The 12,323-nt window shown below is 33.1% G+C and overlaps 1 protein-coding gene across 1 annotated transcript in view; it reads right to left on the bottom strand.

Annotated features, from left to right (window-relative positions):
- Positions 1-12,323, bottom strand: part of LOC137410410 (leucine-rich repeat protein lrrA-like) — a 166,571-nt gene that overhangs the window by 42,564 nt on the left and 111,684 nt on the right. The gene's annotated exons all lie outside the window — the stretch shown is intronic.

Raw genomic sequence — 12,323 nt, 5'->3', positions numbered from 1 at the left:
AACAAATGTAGTGTTAGCACTTTTAGAATATACTACAAACAACGCAGAGGAATTTTTTGTGGCATATGACTTGAATCGAAGAGTTCTCTGAAAATGCAACTTGTATTTGCCCATTTTAATACTTTAAAATGTCAAAGGGAGCTCATAATGAAAGCAACTTTAATATAATTTCAAGATGCTCAAAGCGGTATGGATGTTATGTTGACAAACATTAAAAGGTCACTCTGTACTATGGCTAGTAAGTATTTACATGTATTTAGATTTTGCATTGATGCTTTCAATTAGGTAGTGTAGGAAATCTATTTACATTAGCTAAACTACCAGCATGTGCAATACCCAGCTTTGTTTCCTATCCATCACAAACATTTTGCTAACGCTTATAATAATTCATTGCTCTTTTTAAATCTGATTTCTGAACCAAAGGTAGTTTCAGCGGTATAAGAACATATACTTCTCTTCCTATGGGTCTACTCACTGTTTTGTAGCAGCAAAGGCCATTGTTTTTAAAAGGTCTGTAAGAATTGTATTACTTATTTTGACTTCCATCGGTGCTCGTAGCAAATATAATTTCAGTACCACTTGCATCAATAAAGTTATTATTACTTGTTTCGTAAAGTATTTAGAGCAAAACAATATTTTATGTGCACAACAAACATTTTTGCTGCAAGCTTACCAAAACAAACTAAAACATTTATTTTTATATTACATTTTAATTAAAGAGCATGTTCTATTCAATTATTGCTGTCAGTGCTATGCAGCTATTGCTGTCAATGTTCTTTGTGCATTCTTGGCACACTTTTATGTTAAACTGCCAATGCATTAAACACTTTAGAAATAAAGTGTCCAAACAAGGATGCATAACATGAAATTTGTCACTGGCTTGTTTTGACCTATATCTAGCACTTTTTAGCCAAAGGTGTCTAGCTTTACTAAAAAGTTTGGTAGTAAAATTGTACATAAATTCATTGCCTGCATACACGTCAATCATGATGCCTATGCTCTTATTATGTGTGTTCTACTATTGCCTGCTTAGCTAATTCACTTTCTACTTCTCAATAGCCTCAGCCTCCGAATGAAAGCTATTGTTGTTATTCCTATTCTTTGTAACTTTATAATGAAGGAGGTTGTGGTTAGGCAGCTCATTTGCTTTTCACTCTATTAGAAGTATTGCAGCACAATTATAACTGCAGTAATAAAATCTGCACAGAATTGCATAATGTGGTCTTATTCTCCAAGGTCTTCTAACTAGCAGAAATCACCTATGTACTTATGCAATTGTGGTTTGTGCTTAAAGTGACTCATTCTCCTAATGTGGCATGGCTTGCTACCCCTTCTTGCACGCTAGTCAATTGATTAAATAGATTGTAAGAAACCAGTCAACCTCTCATTCCTACACAACCTAAAGACTCATCACATAAGTTCAACCTTCTAGCGAGATTGTAGCTGCTAAAATTTTTGCTTTTTTCACGCGTCTAGCCATTTAGGGTTTTGCAGCAGCAGAAGAACAGACTAAGCATGTCACAATTGGTATATTTGTTTGTCACAATTGTTTTATATTACTTTTGCCAATTTGGTCACTGAATTAATTGTACCATATTATGGTGAAAAGACCTCATGAAAAGTATTTTACTTCGCCTCAATACCAATGCAAAAGGTTAGACCGGTAGTGGCCTATTTTGATATTTAGGGCGAGCCACTTTAAATACTATTTTTAAGCAACTTACTCATGTCATCAAATTGCGACGGCAAACAACAATGCATAAGTTTTCGCAGCCATTTTCGATTTGGATTTTACTGCCTTAATTGCAGGATCGTAATATTGTCAAGTTAAAAAGGTCAAGAAACCCCAACTTTATAATGCTAAAAGAATGAAATTATTACTAATTTTCATAAATTGATAACATTGTAATTATACACGAGGGTAGCTTTGTGAGATTAACCGACACACATTAAAATAATTATGGTGACATATAGCATGGTAGCCAGCAATTGATGAATATCTGTGACTCTGTCGATGCTCCTAACTTTTGTAACTTTTTAAAAAGCATTAAAATAATTATTGATGCTTTTTATTCTGATTAGTAGTGTTAGCTGATTGATAGCACCAAACAGCAGATATCGCCCTATCACAGCAGATAGGGCCTTTTGATTGCTTAATTGGACTGGTTTCTCATTGTTAGTTTGCCACAAGACCATTTGCCATGACTGGATTATCAAAGGATTACAAGTTTAAATTCTGATATTAATCCGCAATTAGTCAACAAAATGATATATGTTGCAATTCCTATTACTCATCCAGTCAACACATGGATTAAAGCCCTGTAATAGCCATATTGAACTCAAAAGTTAAGAGATGATCAAAGATCATGGTATCCTTCAAACCTGATGTTATGAAATGAAAGGAATAAGTAAAATAGTAGTTTAAAAAAGATCAAACGCTTTTATTGAAAATAATTTAAAACAAACAACTGAGTGCAATAATGTCAGTATTTTAAAAAAGCAAAGCCTTCCAATGGACATGTAATTAAAACAAATTTTTCATCAACTCTCTGAGTCAGATTTTTAAATCGAGACTTTTGTCACTTAGATATCCTCCTGTCATAATAAATATATTATGATAAAAAATATAGCAATAAGATTGAGCACTTAGAAGTGCACTAGCTTGTATGAGCTGCCTTAAAACAACCAATTATATATGCTTCAGTTTCGCTTCCCTTTGTTTATATACTCTTTGATTACATAATGCTGTTCATAATGTCCAACTTTGTGTATGTTCAGGCCAATCAAAACGCTGTATCTGCAGATAGAGCGCTTTGATTGCCACTTCATGTGTGGTAAATGTGGATAGGGCGTTTTGCACATTGTGAAAAGTGCTATTTCTGGTGGTCTCAGATATATGAAATTTTGAGACATGTTAGATCTCAACCTAAATTACATTAAAGCACAAATAAGTGAATTTTGAAAAACTTGTCAAATAGGGTGTTTTGCTTGCTTAGGGCAGTATAAAGTTATGATAATGTATTATTTTCATTGTAATTAACAAGTTGATGCATTTTAGTTGTAATTTGATACGGATTTAAACTAGAGGCTGAGTCATAAGTAAGTGACTGGAGTAAATGAAACCCTTTAAATTGTTGAAGCTTTAAAATCTATGTTTCAATTTTGTAGGAGAATATTGCATGAGATAAATTATTACTGCTTCATGGAATTTTAGTAATGGGAAGTATGGACACGGATTTGCTGAAAAACCTAAAAACATCAGGCATCTTTTCTATCAATTTTTAATCTGCATAACATCTGTTTGGGCTATTCAAATTGTTTTGCTTATTTTGGTAAAAACCTGGTCACCGCATCCAAGCACTATATCCACCAGATGGAAAATGGTACGAAGCACAGCTGGACGCTTTCTTGAAGGAAGTATGTTGCTAATTAACGGTTAATTCACACAAGAGCACGCCACTTTAATAAAAGTTTTATTTCACAAAGTTTATAAGAAATAAGATTACTGTAAAACCTTTGTTTGAATGCCATGGCGCTGCAGTTTTTAACCCTTCTAATTATAGTGGCAAAAATTGTCGATTGCGCTTCATAGTATATGTTCAACTTTTATTAGCTTCAAATTCTATCTAAAACACTTTTGTTATAGATTTTATTTTTCCAACACGTTTAAAAATAGTACTATTCAAAAAAACTTAATGCATTCCTACTTCGTGCATTGCTAAAGATATGTGAAGCTACGATCACTTCGAAGCTCGAAAAACGATGCTTTGCCATGTTCCTTACTCTTATGAAACTATTACTTTGACCACCATTGGAGTCACTATTGGAGCTGCTACTTTTATTATATGTGTAATCACTAAAATCTGAATCGGTCATCAACAATCATCAATACTGTCATCAAAATTAGTAATTCTCTGTTTTACAAATCTGGATGTACTTGCGAAAGCTATAATAGCACTAACTAATTTGAGAATCAGAAAGAATCTCAAATTAGTAAATCAAGAAACCTAAATGTTTCTTTTCAGGTTGAAAAGTCCTAAACAAAAATTTCAAATTGCTTTGTGAGTTTAGAGTAATTTTACAGGGAAATCTTCGGACAACACTGTCAATACCATAACAAGTCTTGTACTACAACATAATATTATTATGCTTTATTATTTATCTTGAGGTGTTGACTGATGTTCTAACAAAAGAATCAAGGAGATTGACCAACCAGAAGCTGAGATATAGCCTGGCAAACCCAAGTCTACCAAAAAACAAGCGTTTTGGTAATCATCATTATATGACGTATGAAATCGACTTGTGTGCCATTGGTCAATTAAACCAACTAATGTGCTCTCCTATAACAATCACAGCCTTTTAATTGGTTTAATCCCTGGAAGTATAGAACAATCAAATTGGGCCTCACAATCACTGCTCTGAGAATTCCGAACCAGTCCCTCTGACGTGTAGATTAGTTTTAGCATAAATGATTACACGCATCTATCATTTTGCAACATTTTGCTATCTTGGTAGTTCAGCTCAGTTTTGTTGTTCTCTTACTTAGCTTCCTTATTCAGACTCATCTTTAGCGCTGTTCAGATTTTTTAACTATAGCTAATAAATGGAATCAATTAAATCAATCATTAATCTCGGTTATCAATTGGACTTTTGTACAAATTATATTAGTTACATCATTTATTCCATACGCAGTTATATTATTATTTTGTATAACATACATTATGATTGTTATATTAATCATAAAAATAATTACAGATAAGATAATAGATAAATAGAAAAATCAAATTAAAAACTATCGTTTTCTTTTCATACAGCAAGAGCAGCACGGTCAAGATATTCTTTTTTAAAATTATAGCTATAGTGAACTTACCGTCTGTTAATAGTGACGATAGTCATGATAATCTACTGAATTCTGCAGTAGGTACACAGTAGAAAAATGATGAATGAACAAAAATCCACAATCCTATTTCTTATTCTAAACAAACTGCAAATCGCGGATGTCGCATGTAGACTATACACAGGCTGTTCGTTGAACAGAGGATCTTCGGTTATCAAATTTGGAGCACAATAGTCAAAATCTGCTCTTCTGTTTTGAAAAATCATGGCGAGGGGTTGTGGGCAAATGCCTTTACCACACAATGTTTGCTTGATTTTTCTGAGAAACCAGAGCTAGTCTGTAAATTCTTTACTATCGCGAGAAGCGTTTCACATCTCGTAGCCTAAAACAATCATTATATGTAACAGTGGTAAGGGTGCGCAACACCGGCACATGACCAATAAGTCGATTTCATATGTCATATATCTCCGGATTTTCGAAGGGTTTTCCTCTGATTCGTTATTAGGTAGACCTGTGTTTGGCTGGCTATATCTCAGCTCCTAGTGGGTCAGTCTCCTTGATTCTTTTTTTAGAACATTAGTCAACGCCTCAAGAAAACTAATAAAACATAATAATATTATGTTTTCTCTATTCTTTAAGCTATAGAATAATTAGCGGTACAAATATTTGTATTTCTTTTTGAATGATTTGGTGAACTTTGATGATTCAAGACAATGAGTTTGGCGAATGATATATATAAGATGCTGCTGAAGTTGCACAATGACTTGCTTTTAATAGTTTGTTAGAAATTCCACTAATGGCTTTTCATTGTTACCTCAAAATGTTGAAACCACCTGATAGGAAGGGTCAGAACACTACTAAAACTCATATTTGCTCAAACCTGAAATACAATAGGTTGCATATAAATTGCAATACAAAGACAAAACTGCAAAACTATTGGTAAAAACATAAATAGCAATATATATTATTATTTTTGGCCTTCGGTATTGGGCAGCATTTATGCGGTTTGTTTGCCGATGTTAACAAAAGTTTTACTAATAAGCTACATAATTTGCTAAATTACTGGTGTCAACTTTAAAAATTAAAACAAATGTAATGTTAGCACTTATAGAATATTCTACAAACAACATAGAGAAATTTTTGTGGCATATGACTGCAATTGAATAGTTCCCTAAAATTGCAATTTGTATTTGCCCATTTTAGTACTTTGAAATATCAAAGGAACTCATAATGAAATCCACTTTAATAGAATTTAAAGATGCTCAAAGCGGACGGATGCTATGTGGACCAACAATAAAAGTTCACTCTGTACTATGGCTAGTAAGTGGTTACATGTATTTAGATTTTGCATTGATGCTTTCAATTAGATAGTGTAGGAAATCTATTTACATTAGCTAAATTACCCTCATGTGCAAGACCCGGCTTTGTTTCCTAGCCATCACAACATTATGCCAATGCATATTATAATTCATTGCTTTGTTCAAAACTGATTTCTGAGCCAAAGGTAGTTTTAGCAGTATAAGAACATGTACTTCTTTTCCTATGGGTCTACTCACTGTTTTGCAGCAGCAACGGCAATTGTTTTTTAAAAAGTCTGTAAGAATTTTATTACTTATTTTGATTTCCATTGGTGCTCGTAGCAAATATAATTTCAGTACATTTTGAATCAATAAAGTTATTACCACTTGTTTCGTAAAGTATTTGGAGTAAAATAATATTTTAGGTGCAAAACAAACATTTTTGCTGCAAGCTTACCAAAACAAAATAAAACATTTTTTATGTTACATTTTAATTAAACACCATGTCCTATTTAGTTATTGCTGTCAGTACTCTGGCCTATGTTGGTAAAACTAGTTACCAAACCAAATTTTAGTTTTTCCGCTCGCCGCTCCAGAGTATTTAATCAACTGAGCTAGTTTTTACAACAGACCTGTATTACAAGACAAAGAATGTTCATATTTATTTTGAATGATCAAAGTAAAACCTAATCCTCAATAATCCCTTTGAACTAGTTATGCAAGCAAAATGTTGAGTAATTATGCCAGGTATTCTGCTGGATTAACTAAAAAAATCAGAAATTCACTACACAATAAGAAATAACTTTTTTTGGGTCATTTTCCAAATTTAAGTGAATGTGTCTGAGTAAAATGTTTTATCAATTTCTTGACAGTTCAGGGCATTATTATTACTGGTAAAATGTGAATAATAGGACTCAGTATTACTATTGATCAATAAAACCACCCAAAGTCGAGAGATCTAAAGTTAGAAAAAATTTGGTGCCGTGCTAGGTTCAGCCCGACTGATCATCGCTAACAATAAATTGCAGTCAAAAAGATGTTTTGAACAGCGAAAATGCCCTCAAGATAGAATGTTATTGTATTTTTATTGGCTCTCTATGTGACATTAATTTTTTCCCTGGGTTCTACATAGACACAATGGGCTTGTTTGGAATCTACCCAATTTATGGTGTTGTGGTATTGTGCCGGTTTTGCAACCTGACTCTCCAGGTTCCATCCCCGAGTGGGAAAATGTTTTTACTTAACGTTCTAAGAGTGGCTTAAGATGAATAGAAAGAAATTGCTGTTATTTTATGTTAGATTGAGTAACTAAGTACGTTGTGCAAGTAAATCATATTATTACTGTAGATAATATGCACAGCAAGGAAAAATGTGTGAGTTTCATTTTAGCAATCACAGTAACTGAGTTGTGTCAATGCATTGTTTCCAACTAATTTTTTTAAGTTTTTGTATGCAGTGCAGCAGCGATATGTGACTGAATAAGAAACTATAACATAGATCGTATTTATAAATATTGAGTTACATTATTTGTTTATTTTAGTGAGTAGAAAGTTATGCAGCCTAAAAGAAAATGGAGCGCTCAAAAAGCCATGATCATGATCGGATGATTTATGCAACCTACCAACAATGTCAGAGCTGTATACTGTTAAAAGAAATTGGTGTTTGAAAATTATAATGATGACTTATGCCCGAGCCCACAACTTACTCAAGAAGCTGCAAAATTAAATTGGCAGCAGGGTCTTCTTGTCGTTGAGGCTTTTGTAATATTGCATTAAACTTGACATCTGAATAAATTTACTCCGTTTGGCGACTAAGCAACAACCATTCTATGGTACTTGACTAGTTGAATTTTTTGGTACCAAGCATGGTGGCTGTTGTTGTTTTATATACACATTTATGGAATCCTACCTTAAAGTTTAACATACTATACAATATGTAAGTTTTAACAACAATTAAATTATTTCAGAAAAAAATACTTGGAAATGTGCAACAGAGGCCGGTTTGCCCACAACTCATGATCGCACCAATAGGCAAAAAGATATAGTAGATTCTATAGTAAAATGTTGTGAGTGTTTTTAGATAATTTTGTTACTTTTCTGATATGTCATAAGTCAGAGAAGTCATTATGCGTATAAGTTGCTAAAAGAGAACAAGGTTTTATGGCCTCTTAGCTAATGTGTGCAAGTTATGTTACCTTCTTAACATAGTACATAATCGATCATAGCCTTTTTGAAGTATGTACACTGTATACGTCATAGGTACCTCTAGAACCTATATTTAAGTTAAATAGCTTTTTACAAATGTGAAAGGTATATCGCTATAAGATACAAGTTGTATAGTTTCATGCAACCTTCTGACTAGTACATAAATTATGTTTGTTAAGTAATAATAACAGATAAATAAGTTATAGCAACCTACTAAATGATATATAAATAGCAGCAACCTCTTAAATAATATACAACTCATAGCAGCCTCCTAACTGATATAAAAATAGTAGCTACCAACTAAATGAAATTCAAATTATAGCAAACTCTTACGTGATATAAAAGTCATAGCAACATCCTAAATTCTATGTAACCCATAGCAACCTCTGCAATGATATGTAAGTTATAGCAACCTCCTAAATGATATATAAATAGCAGCAGCCTCCTAATTAATATATAATTCATAGCAGCCTACTAACTGATATATAAATAATTGCTATCAACTATGGAAAGTTCCAATTATAGCAAGGTCTTAGGTGATCTATAAGTGATAGCAACATCCTAAATTCTATGTAACTCATAGCAACCTCTGCAAAGATATGTAAGTTATAGCAACCTCCTAAATGATATATAAATAGCAGCAGCCTCCTAATTAATATATAATTCATAGCAGCCTACTAACTGATATATAAATAAATGCTATCAACTATGGAAAATTCAAATTATAGCAAGGTCTTAGGTGATCTATAAGTGATAGCAACATCCTAAATTATATGTAACTCATAGCAGCATCTGCAATGATATGTAAGTTATAGCAAACTCCTAAACGATATATAAATATCAGCAGCCTTCTAATTAATATATAATTCATAGCAGCCTCCTAACTGATATATAAATAATAGCTATAAACTATGAAAATTCAAATTATAGCAAGGTCTTAGGTGATCTATAAGTGATAGCAACATCCTAAATTATATGTAACTCATAGCAGCCTCTGCAATGATATGTAAGTTATAGCAACCTCCTAAATGATATATAAATATCAGCAGCCTCCTAATTAATATATAATCCATAGCAGCCTCCTAACTCATATATAAATAATAGCTATCAACTATGGAAAATTCAAATTATAGCAAGGTCTTAGGTGATCTATAAGTGATAGCAACATCCTAAATTATATGTAACTCATAGCAGCCTCTGCAATGATATGTAAGTTATAGCAACCTCCTAAATGATATATAAATATCAGCAGCCTCCTAATTAATATATAATCCATGGCAGCCTCCTAACTGATATATAAATAATAGCTATCAACTATGGAAAATTCAAATTATAGCAAGGTTTTAGGTGATCTATAAGTGATAGCAACATCCTAAATTATATGTAACTCATAGCAGCCTCTGCAATGATATGTAAGTTATAGCAACCTCCAAAACAATTTATAAATAGCAGCAGCCTCCTAAATAATATATAACTTATAGCAGTCTCCTCACTGATATATAGATAATTGCTACCAACTATGTGAAATTAAAATTATAGCAATTTCTCACGTGATCTATAAGTTATAGCAACATACTTTATTATATGTAAATCAGAGCAGCCTCTCAAACGAACAAGTTATAGCAAACTCCTAAATGATATAGATTACGGCATCTTACTAAAGGGTAGGTAAGCTGTGCCATGCTATGTAATGTTTCCATTGTGACTATTACATAAGTTACAATGGTAACATTCTAATTTTCTGTGTAATTTGTAGCAATCTGCTAACTGGTAATCATTATTTTTGCTTACTCATTGAGGTATGAATTATTTTACCTTCAGATTGATATGTAATTTACAACAACCATCTAGACATTCTCCAAGTTTTGACAGTTTTTCTAAAATGCATATATACAAAGTATGATAAGGCGATAAATATATATTGTATGATACCGTATTCTCCTAAAATTTCCATAAAAATATATAATAATTAGGAGGTGAATAAATATATATATATCTACAATGTAGATGTAGGTATATATTCTATTTATCTCCATTTCTTTCTCTATCTCTTTATCTTTCTCTATATCTCCTTATCTCTCTCTTTATATCTATCTACCTATATATATATATATATATATATATATATATATATATTTATATATATCTATATATATATTTATATATTTATATATATATATACCATGTGTATATACATATAGTTCTCAAAGTTGTCGTCCGCCGTCAGTTTTTGTTATCTATCATCCTTCGGTATGTTCAGCTATGGCTATTAAAATTTTGGAAAATAAGCTTCCTCATAATATGATGATTTTGAACTCACGGAAGGAGAGGGCAAAAGGGGGAGAGAGGTGAAAGAAAGAGAGAGGAAAGAGGGGGGGGGAATAAGAGGGCAAATAAGGAGGACAAGAAAGGAAAAAAAGGGGGCCAGAAGGGGTAAAAAGGGGGGAGAGGGAGAAAGAGGAAGAAAAGAGGGCAGAAAGAAGAAGAAAAAGGAGGAAAGAGGGCGATAAAGAAGGGAGAGAGAAAGAGAAGAGATAAAGAGAAGAGAGTTGAGATGGGAGGGAGAGAGAGTTGAGAAAAGGGGGGGAGAGAAAGTTGAGATAGGGAGAAAGAGCGTTGTGATTGGTGGGAGAGAGCGTTGAGATAGGGAGAGAGAGAGTTGAGATAGGGAGGAGAGAGAGTTGAAACAGGGGGAGAGAGTTGAGAAAGGGGGGAAAGAGATTTGAGATAGGGGGAGAAAGAGTTGAGATAGGGGGAAAGAGAGAGTTGAGATGGAGGGATAGAGAGGGTAAGAGAAGGGCAGAGAGAGGAGGAGAGAGAGAGAGGTAGGGGGAAAAGAAAGTTAAGAAGGCGGGGAGAGAGAGAGGGAGAGAAAGAAAGAGGCAGAGGGAACAAAGTTGAGAATGTGTGAAGAGAGAGGGAGAGAAAGAGGGAGAGAAAGAGAGAGAGGGAGAGAAAGAGAGGGAGAGAGAGAGGGAGAGAAAAATGGATAAAGAGGGAGAGAGATAAAGAGAGGGAGAGAGACGGAGAGAGAGAGAAAAAAGGAAAAAAAAAAGAGATAAGAAAGAGAGAAAGAAAACAGATAGGGGAAAGAGAGAGGGGAGGGAGAAAGGGAAGAGAGGGGTGAAAGATAGAAGAGAGGGAAGGGCGAGAGAGAGGGGAAATAGAGAAAGGAGAGAGAGTTGGAGAGAGGGGTAGAGAGTATGAAACAGTATTTTTCTTCCTACAGACACCTACTTCTATGCAAGAATTGTTATTATTATTTGAACACATTCAGTATTTTTATTCTCTTTTCTCAGTTCGTAGCAATTTTATCTTTACCTAATCACGTTTTATTGTAATTGTAGCCAAACAAATTTAATTTAGTTATTACACGGTACTCATTTCAACTTTACACCCGCCCGACCCTTGCATTTAAATTTATGCGCAGTAGAGTGGATTTAGAGTTTCAAAATATTTGAAATCTATATTTATATAGATTTCAAATAATTAAAAAACAAATTTCAAGTGCAGAAAACTAAACTGACTTTTAGGTGTCACATTAGAACTATGTTTAAGCTGAATCCATGATTAACTGCAGATCACGAACAAATAATGATATCTAAGTCTCGACTATATGTTTGCATAGATTTAGCTCCAAGATAAACATAGCATACATATAATTAACTTTCACCTTTTTTTGCAAAATTACAGTAGGTAATGCTAAAAATATTTGTCGTAGTACCCACAATATTTTTGCTGCGAAAGCCTAAAGTTTCTGTTATGAAGCGTTCATATAGTTTTTTTTAATTGAAATAGTGTGCAAAAATTCAATGCATTCAAAAGAAAATATTGATGTTTTTGTTCATTTTGTTGTCTGTATAGTGAAACCAGATCCAAAAGGAAAACACTGTTGTTTCTGCGGTTTGACCAAAGTGCCAACCTCTACTTGTTAAGATAAATGTATATTATAGTATTTTCAAATAACATATAGTAATCAAAAAT

The sequence above is a fragment of the Watersipora subatra genome, unplaced genomic scaffold (genome assembly GCF_963576615.1).
Source record: "Watersipora subatra unplaced genomic scaffold, tzWatSuba1.1 SCAFFOLD_80, whole genome shotgun sequence".
Taxonomy (NCBI): domain Eukaryota; kingdom Metazoa; phylum Bryozoa; class Gymnolaemata; order Cheilostomatida; family Watersiporidae; genus Watersipora; species Watersipora subatra.
This window is presented reverse-complemented; position numbering and strand designations above follow the sequence as displayed.